This window comes from Camelus ferus, chromosome 26, assembly GCF_009834535.1.
Source record: "Camelus ferus isolate YT-003-E chromosome 26, BCGSAC_Cfer_1.0, whole genome shotgun sequence".
In the NCBI taxonomy this organism is placed as follows: domain Eukaryota; kingdom Metazoa; phylum Chordata; class Mammalia; order Artiodactyla; family Camelidae; genus Camelus; species Camelus ferus.
Genome location: NC_045721.1, coordinates 12,149,262 through 12,172,335, shown reverse-complemented (window position 1 = coordinate 12,172,335; position 23,074 = coordinate 12,149,262). Strand labels below are relative to the sequence as shown.

Sequence of the window (23,074 nt, the reverse complement as noted above, 5' to 3'; positions counted from 1 at the left end):
TTGACCAGTTTGGTCAACTTACCAAACTGGTAAGTTACTTTTCCTATATATTTTAAAAAATATTAGTATATCCTATCATTCTTGAAGGAGAAGGTGTCATGAGCTGTATTATGAGTCTAAATAAAAATAATAGAGAAATACTATAAATGTACACATTTCAACTAGGGAAAATATATACCAGAGCAGAAGAAATGTGTTTTGCCCATTAAATAACTACTCCCTCACCTCAACATTCTAGAATTTTGTGAAAAAATTATACCAATAGAAAAAAGTGCACTAGAAAATTGTTGGTGTAAGTTTGAAGTAAATTCACCATAAAAGATTTTAATGTAACTAAAGATTTTCCTAAGCTAATCTGAATTGAACAAGGGATCCTATGAAGCCTGAAATTTTATGGTGTTCAGCAGAACTGTTTACAACCAAAAATTAAGCTCATTTTAGTATAAGGAGCTTTGCATATAAGCTGATTTTAGGGCCTGCTGAAATTCAAAATGTAAATGGCTTTAATCTAAGGGTCTTCCTGCTTTGTAATAAATGCAGTCCAGTCTGTATCTTTGTTTCCCATTAATCATTTTTTTTTTCAATTCACTTTGTTAAGCCCCAAAATAGCCAATATATTGGACCACACACATTTCTCAACTGTTTGGCTCACAGAGGTTTAATTCCTTTATGGCCAGGAAATCTGTGTGGATGTGGAGATATTTCTAATTTTAAAAAAAGAAAAAGAAAAAAGAATATAGCTGTGTCTCAGTACAGCATGGGTGGTTGTTACACATTTCCAATCAGAAGGCAGGTATACACATAAATCTGTCTATTTTGTTAGGATTCTAAGAGTTATTAAAGGTATTTTGATAATTAATTTCTAAATTTTTTCAAGGATCTTCATCTTTAGACACCTAACTCAATATATTTTCTTCTTTTACTTCTGTGTGCAGTGCTATTAATATTCCTTTCCAATTATGTGGTGCTTAATGTATACGAGAAACTGTGTCAGAAGCATTATTTATTTACCTCCAATAATAACAATATCTGTTCAGGTTCAGTATTACAGCCCCCATTTTAATTATGGAGAAACTGAGACTTAGAAACTCTTAAAAAATTATCCAGCCAATAAAGCTAAGAAGAGATAAAGCCTGCATTTGATATCAGAACACGAAATTATTCTCTGGGCAGAAAATGCCACTGTAACCTTTCAACTTGATTACATTTTTCCTTTTTTATCTTCATATACTAGGTCAAAAATGAAGTATTTTTGTTAAGGGAGGATTGCCGCTTGCATAATGTATTATTTTAGAAATACAGATCATCAAGTACCTTATATGGAAAAGTAAGAAAGAAAGGAAACTATTCATTCCTAAACTTTCATGAATATTGGCCCTCTGACTTAGAAGATATTTAGGAATGGAAGAAGAACTGGATTTCTTAGAGAAGAATTGAATCAACAATGAATGTTTAACACAATTGCATCTACAGAAAGAAAAATGAACCCAGCAGGGGCTTAGAAGAAAAAGATTAAGATGTTAAAACTAGCTCAAACTTTTCTCCTCTTGGGTAGGTACCTGTACTGGCTATTTTGTGTTTACCTTCTCAAATCCACCCTCTACACTTTCCTCCTGGATCACTGGAAGCTAACCTATGTGGACTGTACCCTCCTGCTTTCAAATTCTTGGACTTCTGTTTGAGTTCAACCAATGGGAAGTTCTGGCAGAAAATGAGAGGATAGGAAGAAATAGAGATTCTTATTTGTTTTTTATTTTACAGACTCCCTTGCTTCAGGGTCACTGTCAGACAACTGTATTACTCTAACAGTGAGATCACTTCTTGTTAGAGGGTCCTTAGAATGCACCTACCCACCCTGGGTTTCAATAACTGCTTTCCCTGCTTGCCATTTTAGAATGAGATATATTGGGAGGCTACCCACTTTTGCTAGCTTCAATATTGCAATGTCCTTTGATGGTTTCTTTCTACCCTGCCTTCATTTTAGTACAACATCCATTTATTAAACTTTCTTCAGTTACTCACTGTGAATGTTTCACCTTTTTCCAGCTGGGACATTGACTAATACAGTAATTGGCTTTTGGAGTGGCTTTAGGAAATAGGGTTTCCCACTAATCAGGATTGTAGAATCAGAATAAGATTCCATGAATGAGTTCATATATTTGAGAAGAAATAACCTCTTTGCTGGGGGGTAATGGGCCAATGGTAATTCTGTAACATGGGGTGACATCATGATAACTCAAATCCCCACTGGTAGCATAGGATGAGGGATGTTGTAACATACTTGGTAACCACAGTAACAATCATGATTATAAAGACTGTGGAGTCAGTTGGCTTTTTTCTCTCACTAGCGTAGAAAGCATAAATAGTGCAAAGGACCAAATGAAGTCCTTCAATGCCCAACTAAGAACAAACTGAGTACAAAAATCAGAAAATCTTTAGGGCCATTTAGAAGAGGCTCTCATTTCCTATAGTTACAGCAAATATACACTAAAATCTGCTAAATTACAGCACCATTTAAATACCGTATCTTGAAAAAAAATAGACGCTATTTTAAGGTCAGTACTAAGAAAGAAGATAAATCCTGAGACATGAGGTAGGGACATCTGAATGGAGGCAGTCAATGCTACAATCTTTGGACAGCCAAATCCCCCTTGAATTCACCTGGCTATCAGAGATATACTCCCTCCATACCTGCAACCACCCAATACACACGAACACACACACACACACACACACACACACACACACACACACACACTCTGAATGAACCAGCATCCTTCTACAGAAAAAAATTTTGATGGTGATCCTCCTATTTCCTGTATTCTGACGCTTTGATATCTGGGGTCTTGCTGACCCAGAAGGGACTACCCTCCCAGGGCTAGCCAGTTCTGAGAGAGTGTAAAAAATTCAAATAGGAATGTGTTTTTCAAATACAAACCAAAGGATTCAAAGTCCACATCCCCAACCACCTCTTTACTGGGCTGTCACACTCTGGGCCACTATCCACCTGCCCTAATCACTCCAAGCTCAGGTACCAGACAACTGAAGATAGTCCCTAGGTGCCAGAGACCACTGGAATCATTCAAAACAGCCAATCCTAAGCCTGCTCATCCTGCCTTACTCATTTTTTCCCACAGAAACCACAATAACATTTCTTGCCCACAGTTCTCTCTCTCCCTCAGCCTCCTGACTGACCCTGGTGCTTCCCCACACAGTATGGCATGTCCCATCCTCTTGGGAACTATGAATAATAAACTATCTTTTCAAAGGCAGTTATTCCCTGACCTGTTGGCCTTACTATGCCCCAGATTTTGTTTATACACTACATGTTAAAACAGCTCTCACACTGCTTCCTCAGAAGAGATTGCTGAGTCACCTTAGGGCGTACCTCCACCTCACCTTTTTGCCTTTAAGTCCATGAAAAGTTAGATATTCATAGACCAGACTGGGAAGTTCATGGCATGCCTCGAGAAGAGGCAGTCTATACTCTAGTGTTATCACATGTCACTAATTTCTATCAGCAGGAGTCTGGGAAACACTATGAGTGGATCTTATAAATATTAAGCCAGAAAGGATAAAATACAAGTGCTGATTGAGATGAATCTATTCATAAGTATACTTACCCGGGATTTAAGATTTACTGTATTGAATTGAGTGCCTGGGAATGGTGTTAGTAGGAGATCTTTAAACTCCCAGATTCCCCTGAACCTACCTTGCTACCCTCCCTTAATATCTTGGCTAACTGACAGATGAACTCAACAGTAGCCTATCAAGGATCAAATACCAGAACTTCACTAGTTTAGAGTAAATATTAGACTGACTCTATAAGTACAATATGCTTATACACCTACAAAAATCTCTGCAATGGTCCAATGGAGATTCCATTCATTAAACTGTTAAGAATCTAGAAATGAACTGGTGAGCGGGACCCCGGCATGTAGCTCTGTAATGGGTGTTTCCAGTAAGCTAGCACTAACAATGAGGAATTCGGCAATAAAACTGGACTCCACCATCTCAACAGGTATAACAGGCTCCTAGTAGTGCACAGGTCAGGTAGAAACGATGATTTGTCATAGATCATGTGAGTGTATTAAGAATAAGCCACTGAGTTGGGTGACAATATTATATTTAAGAGACAGAGACCTCTGTCAATGATTAATTGATCATGAAGTTGCCAGCAATAAAATAGACTGGTGGCTTAGAAATGTTTGGTGTACTCAGGTAGAAAATTCTAAGGCTAGTGGGCAGAAACTTAATTCAAGTTGCAGTAAGGAATTTATGGCAGATATATCTTGTGATTATTTTCCCAATGTCTGGCCATTGAGTAGGAACAGATAAACTTAGTTACTGGCAGAACCCATACATGGTTCTCCGATCTGTATAGTGAAGGTTGTTAGGACAGAAAAGTCCAAATGGAAGCATTTGGTCCAGTTCTACCAAAACAGTAAATAAAAAGCCAAGTCAATCAAGAACATATTCACAGAGACTAGTACCAACTACACATATTTCAGATATGTAGGGATGGCAGTTCCTACTACATCCTCATTAATTACCTGTTAGCCAGTGCAAAAGAGGTCATAGAGAAAAACTATAGATTACCACAAAATTAATCAGGTGATGATGACAATTACAGTTAAGTTGCTGAAGTTAGTGTCTTTACCACAGTCGATCAACACACAGTCTCTTGTGTGCAGGAGCTTTCTTTTTCCCATTCCTATTAAAAAATTAACCTGGAGCCTTTTTACCTTCATCAGCAGTGATTTCAGTATACCCTTACTCTTCTGACTTACAGCTGTGTCATAATAAAGTGCAAAGATCCCTTGCTCGTGCGATATCTCATTACTGTTATCCTATACTGATGACTGTATTCTAACTGAATCTGATTAGGGGAAATTAATAAGCCTTCAAAGTGCTATAATAAGATACATCTATACAAGAGAATGGGTTATAAAACTTGCAAAATTTTAGGGATTTGCCACCTTAGGGAAGCTTCCATGGTGTTTCACTGGTGTAGAGATCATCTCAGAATTTCTTCTTCAAAGTGAAAGCAAGTTGCTAAACCTTACACTAACTACCATGAAGAAAGCAGCTCAACGGTTGTTGGGACTCTAGATTTTGAGACAGCAAGTATCGTATTTATATTTGCTTCTCTAACCTATATGGGTACATAACCCATAAATCTGCAATTTTTGAAGGGTACCTGGAATAAGAAAAGACTCTGCTGCATGGGAAAAGATGTCTTGCAATTTAGATCCAATCAGCAAAGCCAATAGTATCAGAAGTCTTTATGGCAGACAGAGAGGCTCTATGGGGCCCTTGGAAAGCCTCAAAAGAAGAATCAGCATAGACCCCTAAGGTTTGAGAGTATGTTCCGGCCCTTTCAGTCACTAACTCTTCTCCAATCAAAAAGCCCCCTGTGACCTGGTACTGGTCCCCTATACAAACAAAATATTTGACCATGAAATAACAAGTAATCATGCATCCCTACCAGCACATATTCAACAGGATGTAGCTGATCTACTGAATCATAATACTGGATGAGTACAACAGTACACAGTATGTAATGGAAAGGGAATTTATGAGACTGGACCTGAACAGGTCTTGAATGTACAGACAAACTGCAGAAGAATTAGGCTCAGATGCATGTGTTTCCACTACTTTATCACCTCTCTCTCTCAAATGACATCTATGATTTATGTGACCATATACAGTTAATATCCCAATGAGGACACTTTTAAGAGTGAAAAGTGGCACTACTAGTAATTAAGTTGGGACAGTGAGTTTAAATCAAGAGTGTCCCATGCAAACCAGGATCTATTATCACTCTACTTATGTCCACTTGACAGAAAGAAATGAAAGAAAGCAAATGTATGGTTTTAGCTTACAATAACATGCATCATAGTCAAGAAATAGTCAGAACTGGGCAGTTACTACATTATAGTCCCATTTAGGAATGTCCTTGGAAGGCCATATAGCATGGACATCCCTCTAGTCAGCAGATTTCTGGGAAGTGGGGGTGCATCACTTCATACAAAAGGAGAGATAGCTAGGGATACAGATCTGTGCTGATTCATGGACAATGGCTTATGGGTGGCTGGCTGGCTAATCAGGGACATGGAGAGAAGAAAACTGGAAGATTAGTGACAAGGAATTTGGGGATGAGGAATGGACCTCTCAAAATAAGCAAAGAGTGTAAAAATATTTTTGAGCCCTATAAATGTCCACCAGTGGATGGCACTAGGAATGAAGCTGTCACAGATAAGATGGAGCATATGAACTACCCTGTAACCATCAGCCATCCACGTGCTTTCTCCATGGGCCTATTTACAAAGTGGATACTGACAGTAGGATGATGGCTGTGTACGGATTGAACAAGAGGCAGTTCCTCTACTAGGGTTATTTGGCTACCGCTATTATGCTCAACCTGCCAAAAGTAATTGCCAATGTTTTAGTCCCAATTCTGTTTCATTCCCCGGCGGTACTAACTGGTCACCTGGTGACACACTGATTTACTTGGATTCCTTATACCATGTTCATTAGATGGATTTTGTTACAGTAAAAATCAATCTCAACCTATCAGGAGTTTAAACAATAGCAATAGCAGGAAAAACTATTTCTTGTTTGTGTTACATGTGTTGGCTGTGGGTCTATTCCATTTGGCTTTTATCCCATTGTTCTAAACTGCGACCCATGATGAAAGAGCTATTCTAATTTGGGATACCATGCAATTGTGACAGAGGGCAAACTCAGAGGAGGCTGAAACAAATCAATTACATAATTCATTGACAGTCTCTACTCTCTGTGTACAAATGGCATAAATCACGTCCACTCATTTTCTTTTGACCAAAACAATTCACATGACTAAGCCCAGTAATGGGGATGGGAAAGTATACTCCATATACGATTTACCAGGGGGATGGGAAAAATCACATAAGCAAGGGTGCTGGAATATAATTATATTATGAGAAAAAGAGCTGATATCTATGACAATAATGCAGTCTTCCACAAAGTGAAAGGAAACTACTCCACCCCACCCCATACACACAGAAGTAGACATCTATTCAGAGACATTTACCATCTCTATTCACAATTCTTCTTCTAGGCCTACCATATATCGAATTACAGAATGCCTTATTAATTGCCACTGTATTCCATACAAAATATCCTTTGATTAAGAGACATATGTTATAGCAATGCAAAGATGGCACAGAGAATTCATAGGTCTTGGCACATCTTTTATCACCATAACATATTTGATAGCACATTCAATAGCCTACAAGATTGGGATGTCAATCAAAAAGATGTACTACTGTATGCCTCAAATCAGTGGGTGATATATGGTGCAATCTCTGTCATAGATGGGACACATGTGTTTAAGAACCAAAGAGTAGAATCAGGAGTGATATCTCCCACTATTAAAATCCTAACACATTGGAAGGATTTTAGTTCCCCATCTCCATTAGTATGAGCTCTCTGAGTATTTAGATTTCTGTACTCACAAAAGGAGTACTTCCACCAAGAAATATCATCATGATTTCATTAAATCAAAAGGTGAGACTGCACTCTGACAAGTTTGTGTTCACTCATCTTTTAATCCCACAGGCAGAGAGGGGCTAATTGTGTTAACTGAAGTCACTTTCTTCACTCACTGTAGTATAAATTCCTCATATCATTTTAATATAAAGATTAATATTCTTGCATTCTGGGGAAGTTTCTCTATAATTTCTTTGGTTATTTCCTCTTATAATTTCCTCTTTTTCTTTATGAAACTCACAGTAGTTGCATGTTGGGCATCTTAAATTGTTCCTTATTTTTCTTTTGTTCCTCTTCTATTTAAATCTGCTTTTTCCTTGTTATTGCAGTGGAAAGCTGGAAAAGATAAAGCAATAGGTTTGATTAATAGAAAAGAATTTAACAAATTTTAATATATAGTTGGGCTCTGGAAATAAAAAATATCAATATTCCCAAATATTAAGATTCCAGTTTTTAAGAACTACTTAGAAAAATTTTGAGGCATTGGTTGACATTTTAATAGCATAAAAAGGATAGAAAAGTAAAGATTCTAAACTCTAATAAAATCCCCTTCCTGTTCAGTTTTCTATTATTTTATTTCCACCTTCTATATTTAAGCTTTATCCTATATCTCAGTATTTATTTTTATTGTGAAATATATCATACTTACAACACAGTGTAAGACATATATGTGTATTTTAAAGAACAATAATAAAGAGAACATATGTGTAAGTAAGACCTGAGCCAGAAATAGAACAACATCATGCCTCAGAAACCCCCTTTCCCAACATAACTTTCCTTCTGTTTCCCACAAAGAGTGGTCTTGTTTCTGCCTTGCTTTATCATGGTTACAATAACCTTGTCCAACGCTGGTGTTGTGTGAAATTGTTCATGTCCAACAAGAGAACACTACATCCTAGCTGTTAAGAGCCAGGCCACCTTTCTGCTATTTTTAACCTCTTCTTTTTCCAGTTCCCTCTTTTGTCTAAGGCCAAAGTCAGAAGGGAGGACATTAGTCCAAGATATCCACATCTTTGCCATTGCCAAAATTTTGCTGTTGAGAAGGTTGCCCAGATAATGTGTCTGTTTTTGGCCTGGAGTTAGTCCCTTCTGCTCCTATGTTGCAGGATAAGTTGCCTAATTATGACTTGACAATGACTGTGCAGTTGCATTTAAGGCTCTAGATAGGATGCACAGACTAATGGCAACAGAGGCAGATACCAGGAATAAAATGGTTACATTAGCTCTTGTAAAAAGCCCCAAGTGAGGGAATTAGATATCCAAAAAAGGCAATGAAAACATGTCTGAAAATCCAGCTGGGATTCTTGTAGAAGTGGACTGTTTTCTTGAGCCCAGTCATGGACTATTCTATTTGAAGTACATTATTTTAAAAAGTTTAGCAAGAAGGGTTTGCTAGAGTACAATCTCCCTCTCCTTGACTAAGCGAAGAGGCAATCATGTGATTATAAGGACCCTTATGATTATATTGGGCTGATAATCCAGAAAAATCTCTCACTTCAAAATCCTAAATCATATCTGTAAAGTCCCTTTTACAGAATAAGGTAAAATATTCTTAGGTGCCAGGGATTAAGACTTGGACATCTTTGGGGGCCATTATTCAACCTGCCATAGTCTGCCTTCTGACCTTGAAGCATTCACATCCTTTTTGCATATAGAACACAATCACCTCATACTAAAGTCCCCAAAAATCCAAGCATATTACATTTCAAGTCCAAAATCTCATGTAAGTGTCGTTAGCTGCAAAGTCCCAAATCTCATTATCTAAACCATCTGAATTCCTTGAAAAATTTCTCTCCATCTGTGGACCTGGTAAATAAGTTTTATTTACTTCCCAAATAAAAGTGGAGGACTGGCACTGAATAACAGTTATGCATATACTCCTTCAAGAAGAGAAAATGAAGGGAACAACAGAATTCCAAGTAATTTCAGAATCTAACAAGACTGAATCTATTGGTTTCAAGGCTTGGGAATAATCCTCTGTGGCCCATGGCTCTGCCTTCAGAGTCATCCTTTTTTCATGAGAGGTTAAAACCTGTTTACAGTTAAGCAACCTATCTTAAAAATTACATGCATAATATACAAACATATATACATTATAATGCAAACAACATGGAGTTGTATGAATAAAAATCAAATAGTCTTATTATTTGTGCCACTGCAATCCCAGCTACTTCACACTGGATTTATCAGTCGTTTCTTATTTTTCAAGACATTTTATATGACTTTACATATATGTGCATATATGAATATATATATATAAAGAAAAATAGAGACAATTTGTCCTGGTATTTTAAATATTATAGGAAAACGGCATTTGACCAGTTTATTTGCTAATGTCTTCTCTGTGGTCTACAGAAATTTAATTTCCAAAGAATATGCCAACACTAGTCAAGAATTAATTTTTTTAGGAGATTCTAAAGAAAATGTCACGATTTCCATATTTATAAAACATTTCAAAATAGTTCAAAGTATCCTAATTTCCAGCTCAGCCGTTTTTTTTTTTTTTTTTTTTTTTGCAATAATCATACTTTGCCCCCTTTTTGCCAGCATCTCACCTGCTCATTCATCTCTACTTCAAGGACAATTTCTAGTATGCAGAGGTAGAATATATCATGGATACATCAACTCCCAACAAGAAGTAAGACTGCAGTATTCATGATACATTCCATCTATTTCTTTAACAGCAGAGGCCCAATAATTTAAAATAGAATTGGCAGCTAACACAGGAGTGTGAAATCAGTGTTGGCACCAACAGAAGAGTTTTCATTTCGGTTTTTAGTCACACTCTCAGTTTCTCCTCTCACTGCCCTGGTGTAAAATATTCCTTTCTTTTTTCCCTTTAACAGGTGTTACTAAGTGTCAATTTTCATGCTATGTTCTTTGTCGAATTTTTGAAAGATGTTTAACCTTAACAGAGATTTTGAAAAAAGGATTCTCTGTGGGAACTAAATGTTATTTTACATCAGTCACATCAGGCTTCTTATGGTTATTTTCCATTTTGTGCAATCTATAGAGGTCATAAGCATCAAAAAGTGAAAGGGCTATGTATTCTAACAATGTTGCCTGTTCAGTTTGCCATTTCCACTGCATTTACATTCTTCAAAAGTGTTGAATGTAACTTAATACAAGTTCTCATAAACAGAATGTGTTGTATTGAAAGAAAAGTTTAATCAAGAATCTAAAACATCTTTGCTATTATCCATGAATTTATTCTGTTATGTGAGAAATACTGACCTTGGGGAATAGGGGGAATTTATTGGAAGGATCTATGTATCAAATTTAGTGAGTAGAAGTAAAGCAGACATATTAGTAAATTCAAAAGAAGCCATAAAATTCTGCCAAAAACTTATGGAGAGAAAGAAATAACTCAAGGAGGGAAAACAAGCAGAAGCATGGACAGCTCTTTTAATCTTTAAATTAAGAGGAATGAACAACACTAAAAATTTATCCAAATGGAATCAAATTCCCTAATGTCTGCACTAACACATGTAAGTGAATTACATAATACTTAGACTGAGACAGAATCAGACATAAGCCAGGAAACTCCACACCCTGGAAAATAGAAAATTTAAGTGCTGTATAAATGGTTGACCATAACTGAGAGGAGGTGGAGACTCTTCATGGGCCACGTCAGGGTCCACAGCCAGGACTATGGTCTGATGCCTGTGACCTAACGCATGAGTGGGCGAGACTTCTCCCAGGCTTTTTGGCTATGATGATGGTGACAGAACCAAAACCAAACAGTGCTATAGTCCAGTCCCCAGGGATATAGAGCTGTTTCTGGGTCTATAGCTAGGACCACAGTCAGCAAGTCAGCCACTTGGGTGCAGACTTGTCTTCTCAAAATGACTTTCCTTGTTTTTGGACTTTACCAGGATTCTGCCATCTCCTACTTGGATCCCACGGCTCCCATAAACACACTTTTGTCTGTGGAAGGATGCCAAATTCTTGTTGTTGAAATGAGGCTACAGGGGTTATCTTACACAACCATCTTGCTGAAAAGAAATTTCTCAAATTTAAAATAGTCTTCTTTAATTTATAAAATATATGTGAATAAATTTAACACAAGATATTCAAAACTTTACATTAAAAAAATTAAAAACCACTAAAAACTTTGGGACATTGTGCTGTACAACAGAGACTGACATACTGTAATTGACTGTACTTCAGTTAAAAAAAAGAATAAAACTAAGAAAAATGTAAATAAATGGAGATATATGCCAAGTTCCTGGATTAGAAGATGAAATATTTTTAAAATATCAATTATTCCCATATTGATTATAAATTAAAGCAATTCTAAACACAATTTCAGCAGGCATTTTCTCAAATAGAAATTTACAAGCTAATTCTAAAATATATACAGAAAAAAATTTTTTTAAATTCAACTCAGTGCTAAATCACTCTTGAAAAAGAAAGACAAATTTGGATTGATATTGTTCTCCTAAACTTATTAAAGGTATAGTAGTGAAAACAGACTTCACATATATGGTGAATAATTTTTGAGAAAGATACTAAGGAAATTCAATAGGAAAAGGTTAGGGTTTTTTTTTTTTAAATAAATATGTTAAAAACTGGATATTCATGTCAAAAAGAAATGAATCATGGCTCTTATCTCACAACACACACACATAGAAATTAATTTGAGATGGACAACATAAAAGTTAAAATTATTAATTTTTGAGGAAAAAAACATAAAAAACTTTGCCATTTTAGGGGTAGGCAGAGATCTTTCAGAAGGACACAAAAGGCACTGGCCATTAAAAAATGGATACATTCTTCAAAATTAAATTTTTTTCAATCAAAATATACTTTAAGAAATGAAAAAGTAAGCCACAGAACAGAAGAGTAGAAAAAATGTTTGAGATTATAAATTATATATATAATTGGCTCTTGAACAACACACAAGTGAAAAATCTATTACAACTTTTGACTCCCCAAAACTTAACTACTAATAGCCTAATGTTGACAGCAGTCCGTACCAATAACATAGTCTATTAATATATATTTTGTGTTATATGTATTGTATATTATATTCTCACAATGAAGTGAACTAGAGAAAAGTGATGTTATTAAGAAATTCATAAGGAAGAGAAAATACATTTACAATACTGTACTTTATCAATAGCATAAGTTTAAGTTGTCTGTTTACAAGATGAATCATCTTATCAATAAAATATTAATCAGTCAATCTAAGAAAGAAATGGAAAATTTTATCTGAGCCAAATTGAGGATTATAACCTGGGAAGCAGCCTTTCAGAAAGCTCTGAGGACTGTTCTGCCTGTTAGAGGTCAAATCACAGTTATATAAGTTTTTCAGACTGAGGGCTGTGCATTAAATGACATATTATTGACAATTTACACAATCCAGATCTACTACAAAGCAAGTAGTGGGACATGGGTAATTGCGGCCCCTTACAAATTTAATAGGAAGTTTATCTCTTACGGAGTTATGACCCTTGATGAGATTAAGAAGGAATGTTTTCTCCTGAGGAGGTCTGGTTAATGCAGATGCACAAGACACACTAAAGTGGAAGGAGGAAGCCCAAATGGACAAAGAAAAATTTCATATTTAAATTTTTCTTGTCCTGCCATAAAATATTAATTTTATTTCATTAATCTGGTTACAAAATGAATTGTCTGTCAGTACCTACATCAAAATTGTCTTATATGATACAAAACACTGTAGGTGTTACTTGTATTACTAAAACTAGATATCAAGAATAAAAAGACAATGTCAAAAAGAAATTTATATTTATTCATAATTATAATGATTCATGCATTGATAATGAAGCAGCACTGCCATGACTGCTTTATGGTTGCCTAATGTAATCCATATGACTGCTTTATGCAGCCTAGTCTATACACTAATGAATGAATCATTACAAACATTTTATGGTAACAATATTAAAGCCATTTTCATAATATAGTATTATGGTATTGGAATCATTGGTACTTTTTTAAAAAATATTTACATGTGATGATAGGCTGACAGGGCATACTGAATGATAATGTAATTCTTTGAAAGCAAAGTTATAAAACAGTAAGAAAACTAACACATTATTAATTTTATGTTAAATGTCACTCACCATATGCCGATGTAAGGACAGACTAGTATCTACATATATTTTATGCATTCATGACATACTTACTTTTTCTTTTTTTTTTTTGATATTCCTAGGCTACATGATTCATCTACAAGATGTTTTTAAACAATTTTTTAATTGAAGTAAATTTGATTTACAATGTTCCAGGTGTACAGCAACTATAATACTTTTCAAGTTGTTGCCAATCTTAGAAAATTTTTCCAATGTATTTATTGAAAAAAATTCACATATCACATATAAGTGGACTTGTGCAGTTCAAACCTGTGTAGCACAAGGGTCAACTGTATACACACACACACACACACACACTTATAAATACATACATATTATTAATATTACCAGCTGTATTATCTGTATTCTGCCTATTTCACAAGATTATTTTTCTTGCCTTACCAAACGTGTGACTGAGCCTTTGATAAGAATAATAATGACTAGGTGACTTGAAACAACTGACCAAATATATAAGAGCAATGATTATAATAGTGTAGGGAAGAGGCAACAAAAGGGAACTATCTCCTGGACCATAACAGACTAGGAAAGCAGGTGGTCCAGAGGCTCTGGGCTACTGTTAACAGGGTGTAGTCCAGTAATATCACACTGAGTGACCTATCAACAAAATCTTCACCTGACCTGGGAATGAGCATTCCTAGCTCCATAGGACAAACTGATCATGAAATGTCTCCCAAAGCTTGATAGAAATTAAGATCAAAAAAGAGGGTACTGTAAAAGAAGGAATGCTGCCCACCTTCCATTTCTGTAAGAATCAAGTCAATAGTAACTGCAATCACTGACCTACAACACACCTTGAAAGGAATTCAGGACAAAGATCAGGATGAGGCACTTTGTGTTCTGGGAAAATAGGCAGAACTGGCTTTCAGATAATTATACATTTTCAGAGAAAAATTTTAGGAACCTAGTCTCTTGCATCTTCTCATATTTAGAAAAACACAAAAACCATTAACTAAGATATCTGTTCCCCAGGAATATCAGTTACCTTCCACCAAGACACAAGCCTGAACTACATGTACCTTTTCACCAAAATCAGATATATACTGGCTTCCCCATTACTTCCTTAGAGTAGTCCCTGGAGCTTTCTGAAAGACTGTCTCCCGGGTTATAATCATCAGGTTGGCTCAAATAACAATTTTCATTTCTTTCTTAGATTGACTATTGATTAATTTCTCATGAACAAGATCAAGACAATATGTACCAAAGGAAAGTAGTGGCTTGGGATAGAGAAGGAGAGATAGTGACTACAAGTATGTAATGGAAATTCTGGAGTGCTGAATCACAAAGGCTCTTTCTTTGATCAAGTTGTAGATCACTCAAGAGTAGTCAGTATACAGACATTTATGAAGCTATACACATACAATATACACACTTGTATTTCAATCCAATCTTTAAAAAATACTTTTTTGTGAAGTTACATATTGAATAATGCAAAGAGATATTCAACATCTTAACCTGAAAAAGTAAACAGCTCGTTGATGACTAAGGTAATGATTGGTTCAAGCAACTGCCACAAAGTTTTGGAGGCAATGTGGTTTTATAAAAGAATTCTGAAGCTGGGCTCAGGAGCCATTAGAGTCCTGGTTCCAATTCTAGTTAAAATTTAACTTTTATCTAATTATTTAACATTCATAGACTTCATCATTTTCACCTAGAAAATGAGAGCATTAGATGATCTATATGGTTATTTCTACCTCAAAAATTCTTTGAATCTGTTCTGCAAGATAGATGTTATAGTTTACAATTGTTTACTTCTAATGCAATTAAAATATAGAATGGTAATATAATATTTAATGATTTTATTTAATTATAAATAAAGTCAGAAAAACAGTTTGTTAAACTCTATCCCTTTGGCCTTGGCAATCACTTAACATTTTGATTAAATAGTAAATGAAGTCTATTGAAGAGCAAAGGAAAGCTCAAGTTGCTTAATGCCAAAAGCCCTATTTGGGCACAAGTTTCTCTAAATTTCAATGTGATTTCATTATATGAGGTTGAATATATTTTACAAAAGGCTTCTGTTTAGAGGGACAATTATCCCATCTTCACTTTAATGATTTCTAAATGACACATTAACTGCACTGGTATTGATTCAGATAATAAAATGGCAATCAGCATTCAATGAATTGGATAATTTTCTTATGAACGTGAGGGCCTGGTGTCTATCTGCTTTTATATCCACATTTTTATATCAGCTCCCAGGACACCTTTCTTTCACAAACCATTAAGTTTCCCAGTGTGTGGAAGCTTTTGGATTATTTAGCTTATCCTAATAAAATAGTCCATTCAATATAATCTCCAGAAAAGGTAGATCACATCTGAAAAGATTTTTATGTATCTCTCTTTTTACAGCAATAAAATGATGTCAATTGGTTCTACAAATGCCCAAATAAACGTTTTTAGGAAAAAATTTTAGGCATCATGACTTTTAATGTTTGTTCTCAAACCTGAGCCAATAGATTTATGTAGTAGGATTTTTCTTACTGCCAAAAAGCCAAAACAAAACAAAAATTAAAGGTCTCCATATTGAAAACTGTAAATGTTAGGAAAACAATAAACTTCATGGCATAAGAGCTATTAAAATTTATAGCAGCCATCTATCATGAATTTTCACTTTGAACATGAATTATCCATCCATTTAAGCAGAGGATTACTGTTTCCCTTAAGCCACTTTCATAGCTGCTATGGACTTGACTTGGTGGGTTCGAAAATCCAACTCTTGTGAGACTCATTCTTACCCTTCTCTGTCATTTCCTAAGGCAGATTTTAAGACTCCAGAGTCATATGGGGCTGCGCCACCAGAGTCATATACTCATCTTTCTACCAACATCTTCACTTGAAAAGTTTCATGGTCACAAAATCCAAAATGACCAAAACTAACTCATCATCCTCTCAAATCTGTTCTGCCTGGTTCACAAGGACTCAGTTACCTTGAGTTATTGTATCCATTAGAAATAAGTGAGCTGGGGTTAACACTTTCACCTCTCTCTAGCTTCTTATGTAATTGGTGCATTTGCAAGAAATCCAGTACGCTTGGCTCAGTTACTTCAGTGCTTATCTTCCATTCCATCTACTGCAGAGAGGATGCTCTCAGATCTGCTTCCCCACAATGCATCTTTGAGGAAGGCATCTGAATAATAACTCTGCCTGTGACTGTGTGGGTAAATCTGTTTATGTCAGAGGTAAAGAGTAGAAATTCATTGTGCCAACATATGTAATTGATACACTTCAATTCACCTTTATCTATAATACTATTACTATTTTGAACTCCACTCATTCCTATAATATCTTTCCATTTTGGGAAGAGAAGAGGGGATTAAGCAAACAGCGGGCTCGCCAAACCTGTGTGTGTGTGTGTGTGTGTGTGTGTGTGTGTGTGTGTGTCTGTATATGTGTGTGTATGCGTGTGTGTGCATAGAGAATTCAAATACCATGATATTTATACTTTTTATTCTATTAAGATATAATTAAATACCATAAAATTAATCTTTTCAAAGTGTGCAATTCAGTGGGTTTTGGTATATTCACAAAGTTGTACAACCATCACCAATATAGAATTCTAGAACATTTTCATTACCCTCTAAAATACATGCCATACCCATTAGTAAACATTTCCCCTCTGCCTTCTCTAATTCTTTAAAAGTACTAATCTACTGATTCTATAGATTTGCTTATTCTGGTCATTTTATAGAAATGGAATCATATACTATTGGACGTTTTGGTCTGGCTTTTTTCATTTAGCATTATGTTTTCAAGGTTCCAGGTTCATCCATATAGTAGCATGTATCAGTAGTTCATTCCTTTTTTTATAGCTGAATAGTATTCCACTGCATGGATATACACATTTCACTTACCCATTCATCAATTGATTGATACTTGGTCTGTTTCCACTTACGGTTTTTATGAATAATGCTGCTGTGAATATTTGTGTACAATTTTTCAATGGACCTATATCTTCAATTATCTTGGGCATACATCTAGGCGTGGAATTGGTAATTCTATGTTTAACTTTGAGAAGCTGTCAAACTATTTTTAAAATGACTGTACCATTTTATATTCCCACAAGCAATATTTGAGTGTTCCAATTTTTTCACAACCTTACCAATACTTGTGATCCATCTTTTTTTCCTAGAGCCATCCTAGTGGATGTAAAGTCGTATATATCATCATAGTTTTGATTTGTATTTTCCTAATGATGTTGAACACTTTTTTTCACATGATTATTGGCCATTTGTGTATCTTCTTTGGAGAAATAGCTATTCAAACCCTTTGCCCATTTTAAAATGCTTTTATTGTTGAGCTGTAATGATTTTTATATATTTTAGATATTATATCCTTATCAGATACAGAATCTGCCATTATTTTTTCCCATTCTGTATATTTCCTCTTCTCTTTCTTGAGAGTGACCTTTGAAGCACAAGGTCTTATTTTTGATTCAGTGCAATTTACCTAATTTTTGTTTGTTTGTTTTTGCTATATTTGTTACTTCTGTTTAATCAAAAGTCATGAAGATGTACATTAAAATTTTATCCTAAGAATTTTATATTTTGATCTCTTAAGTCTCTGGTCCATTTTGTGTTAAGAGGAAGGAGTTCTAGACCTACATTTTAATCCTTCTCAACTTGAGAGAGAAAGAAAGGGATATTATTCACTGGTCCTTTGTAAATTCAACTACTATAATACAAATGCTAATGACTCCAATGTTTTTGTTCTAGTTAACTCAGTCTTTCAGCTCCAGTTGTTTCCATGCAACTTCTTACTGACCGAATTCTAGGAATACCTTCAAGCATAAAGTGTGTTAAACAACCTTCATAACAACCACTGCACTCCATCGCACCACCTTCCCACACCTGGAGAGCAGACAGAGCCTCTGAACTCTCTCTGCTTCCAATCTTACTTTCTTAAAGCCCATTCTTTCCAAAGATGCCACATCAACAATTTTAAATAGACAACAAATCAAGTCACTTTACTCCTGGAAACACTTCAATGGCCTCCCTGGAGAGTGATTTTTGTCCCGGAGGGGAAAAAAACGGCAATGTTTGGAAATAATTTTGGTTGTCACAATGAGGGGAAGGTACTATTGACATCTAGTGTGTAGAGGCTAAGTCTGCTGCTAAACATCCTACAACACACAGGACAGCCCAACAACAAAGGATGATCTGGCCCCTAATTTCAGTAACACCAAGGCTGAAACCCTAAGTGTATTTCACTTGAAATACAATACAAAATTGTTACTACGGACTAGAGGCTTCTTCATCTCAACTCCCCTTTACCACTTCTCTCAGTATACTCCAGCTAGACATTCTGTTTCTTTAAGATACAAAACTATCTTCTGAATCAAAACCTTTAAGTCTTTCATTTGCTCTGCCTAGAATACTTCCTCATCCATAGATTTTTGCCAGGTTGACTCCTTCTTATCGCCCAGGTTTATGTTCAAGCATTATCTCCTCAGAGATTCAAGCTTTTCCAACCACAAGGAAAGCCAGAATTTTAAAACAAGGGATTATAGGGGAATCATAGTAAGACAAATTGATGATAAAGAAAATGAAGGGATTATAGCCCATATTTACAAATAGCAGATGCTGAATAGCTAAAACATATCATACATGCAATCTCTTTGAAGGCTGAGCAGCCTGGGATTGGCAATGCCATACATAAATGTTCATTCATAGTTGGGAATTGAAGGGTGGACATGTCAGTAGGCCAGAAGACTGAGATTTACATCAGGATTTAAACCAGATGGGAAGAATGGTAAGGGAGGTGAAGAAGGGACTTCTAGAGCGTGAAAAATATGAAAAGGAAGTCACTAAGATGAGTATTGAAAGTAAAGTAGAAATGTTTTATAAAAGCAAAGAAATGCAAGATACAGACAATTAAGTATGTCAGAGGTTCAGATCGCTGAGGCAGTAATTCCCACTGGTAATTAGATACAAATTGTAGCTATTCCAGTGAGGATAAAAATAGAATTAGATGGAAATCCATGCAGATAAAGAGATTTAAAAGAAAACTGTCTGTGGGAGTGATAAAAGAGTCACCACATAAATATTTAATTCCCCAGTGATGATGACAGAAGATTGGCATGAGAAAGCTTCAGATTTTGAGCTGAAATTAATCAAGAAGGTGTTAAGCAGGACTGAAAGTTCTTGTAAGTGAATTCATACCAAATAATAGTGGCTGCCTGGAACACTCACTGTATTGAGAATGAATCTAAGGCTGGGCCAGGCTCAAAAGGAAAGTGACCTATGGGAATGGAAGAAAGAGTAAGGGGTGGCCCCTTGGGATTACTCCCCACTGGTATGATAAGGAATACCAGCAGTTGAAAGATTAAAAGAAGTATAATAAAAGGGTATGAAAATCCTAGACTACTAGTAGGGGAGAGATGATAATCAGGAAAAGTTACGTAGGAGAAAGTGTAGTGGAAAGCAAAGAGAATGTTGAGTATCATTTCCAAAACCTATGCAACAGGGATGATAGGAGGAGAGGGAAGCTATGTAAGAGGACTGATGGAGAACTGAGCAAACTGGGGATGAGGGATGGAAGACTTGGATTCAGTTACGTAGGGGAGGTGAACTTTTTCCATGGAAATCAGTCAAATAAGCCTTTAGAGAACTTATAACTCAGAGATTTTGATGAGAATGATTTTTGGTGTTAAAAGCTAGGCATCTTCCCGGTCTCCCTGTAAAGTGGCTGTGTTGGAGAGACTATGGAAGATTATTTTCCTCTCCACATTCTCCTAAAAGAACAAAACAGGGTAGTTTTTTTGATTGTTTGTTTGCTTAATTGCAGAGAAACATCTGCCCCAGATAGCCTTACCCTATGAGTGAAAGTTGGAGTTGCCATAAAAGTTATCATTAAGCCTCATTATTTTCTTAAGCTGTTTTTTAAGTTGCTTTGTGTTGATTTCCATTACATAAATACCATCAAAGGAAAGATGAAGGATTTTATCATCAGTTAAAATGTCGGTTGAACTGAAAATCAGTGGGTGGAAGAGCTCAAGAGCCACTTATGATTCCAAAACTGAGGAGACAAAGCCAATTGAGTAAGTAAGTGTTGCTTTTAAACACTGCATTTATTTTGTTACCTAGGCTAAGGAAAATGATATTATGGATGGTCCTTTCAGGATTGAAATTACAGTTGTTCATAATTTTGACATGTCTTTCTAAAGCACATGACTCACTTTAAAGGGAATCTGCCTGGATGCACTCACAATATCTCACATCAATAATAAAAGTTCATAAAGGACCTTTGCATTTTTATTCACAGATACGTGGCAAGTTTCATGTCATATGTAAGATTAATATTCTACCAGTACCTAGAGGATCCTAACAAGATCTTTGGTGAAATTCACTTGTGATATGAATAGTATTATTTTTCTAGACATAAAGATCTCAGACAATGAGGTCATTGATAGTACAGGCTTTCCTTTGGTAATATGAGTTGTTTGCAAAGCTTTTCCTAAAGCTGACTCAGATTCACATATTTTTCTATCATACAGACAGTTACTTCTGAGCCCTTGGGAGTGCTGTCAGTAAGCACTTTCTCCCATCCCCATACCTCATGGATTTTTAAGAAAGACGCATGCTTATTCCATCATAGAAGAAAATACTTGGCCATAATAGGAGTTACATTTTCAATTCCCACAAGGTAAAAGAGGCAGGTATATCATTAACAGCCTTTCTTCTGCATACTACTAAAATACATAGCATTGTTAAGATGAATGGTTATAATTTTCCAAGAAATAAAGTATTAAAGTAACATGAAGAGCTAAAAACACTATACAAAAATCAATGTTCTCATCACAGGATAGAATGAAATACGATTTATGTAAATAAATTTTTACGTGACATTACGTATCATTTTATTATTTAGCATCTCTTCAGAATGGATAGTGTGCTAAGAGCTACATGTCTCAATGGAATATTTTACACACATAACATATACATATATATTTTCTCTTGGAATTTATATGTAAAATAATCTAAAGAAGGCCATTTTAAAAATCCAAAGTATATTTTATTTAACCCATACATATAATAAAAATGAAACTTGTAATATTGAAGATTCATTTGAAATTTTGTAAGACTTCATCAAAATGAAAAAAAACTAAAGACTAGCATAAAAGATCAAAATCTCAAGTTACACGTGTTAAACTTCAGTTAACAGTCAAACATTAGGGAAGAACTGTGGATTTGTTCAGAGTATTCAGTCTAAGAATGTAACAGGCACTTACTTACATGCAAATACATAAATTTCTATCTTAGCTGTGTAGCTACAGATAAGTATCAGATAGTGGGAAAGACTATTACTAGATTTTTACTTGTTTCTTAAAGATCCATTTTCAAAGTTAATTAAGCACTGTTTTCTGCCTTATGACCCTCCTTAGTGTAGCCTAATAATGATGTGATTACAACCAGCAACAACATTTCAGTGGCTTACGATAACACACATGCATCTGTCACTCACACTAGGTGGCCATGCAGGTCAGCTGTGACTCTGCTCCCAGCCACTGCCATTCAGGCTGAAGGAACACCCTGATCTAGGACAAAGCAGATCTCATGCAAGAAAGGAAAGAGGGGTGGTAAGGAAACTGCTGGCAAAACACAAGACATCAGTCTGGTGGTGGGAATAATCCTCTCATGGGAAGGAAGACTCCAGGGGGAGAAAAGTAAATCAATGAAGAGTAAATCAAGCCACCCCAATACAGAAACATAATTTTTACTTGATACCCTAATTTCAGTGAGAAGGCAGCAATTTTAAACAGAGAGGTTAAAATGGACAAATTTTAACTGCTTCATTATTCTTAACCTTCTCTGGCCCATTTCTGAGGCTTTTAAAGTTGTCTTATTTACTGCCTCTGCTTTCAATTAAATCCCTCATCTCTGTGTTTATGCTTTTTCCTGATAAACTGGCTGTTTTCTACTTATGTCTTCAAGGTAGAGAGTTAACTTTACTCTTCTGAACCTGACAAATCTAACCAAAGTTTCTTGGGAAGAAAGAGTAGAGGTGATCTTTTTTGGCAAATAGGGTATTTTCATATACTGTGAACTTTGCATTTTTTTAAAGATACATCTATGGAACTCTTATGAAGTAATTTTTCTGAAACAAGTATCTCATAGAATTATGAATATCTTTCTTTTAATATCATTTTTCATAAGTTTACACAGAGAAGCTGTGATGATGAACTATTTTGTTGATCCCAATGAATAAAAGTGCACAAGCAAACTTACGACTACGCAAAATCGATTGGAAGCATTCTTTTATTTAAAAAGTGATGATTGATTAATGTATCTGAAAAAATGTGTCAAGTGTACAAAACTGGCAGATATTTTACAATAGGGAAAATTAAGGAATATCAAAAACTAAAATAAAGTAAGATTAAATGGCTTTTAGTTACACATAACTTAATTGTTGTATTTAGACTCTTACGT

At 35.4% G+C, this 23,074-nt stretch overlaps 1 pseudogene; it reads right to left on the bottom strand.

Annotated features, from left to right (window-relative positions):
• The window catches only part of LOC102514144, a 302,117-nt pseudogene that overhangs the window by 111,110 nt on the left and 167,933 nt on the right, over positions 1-23,074 (bottom strand).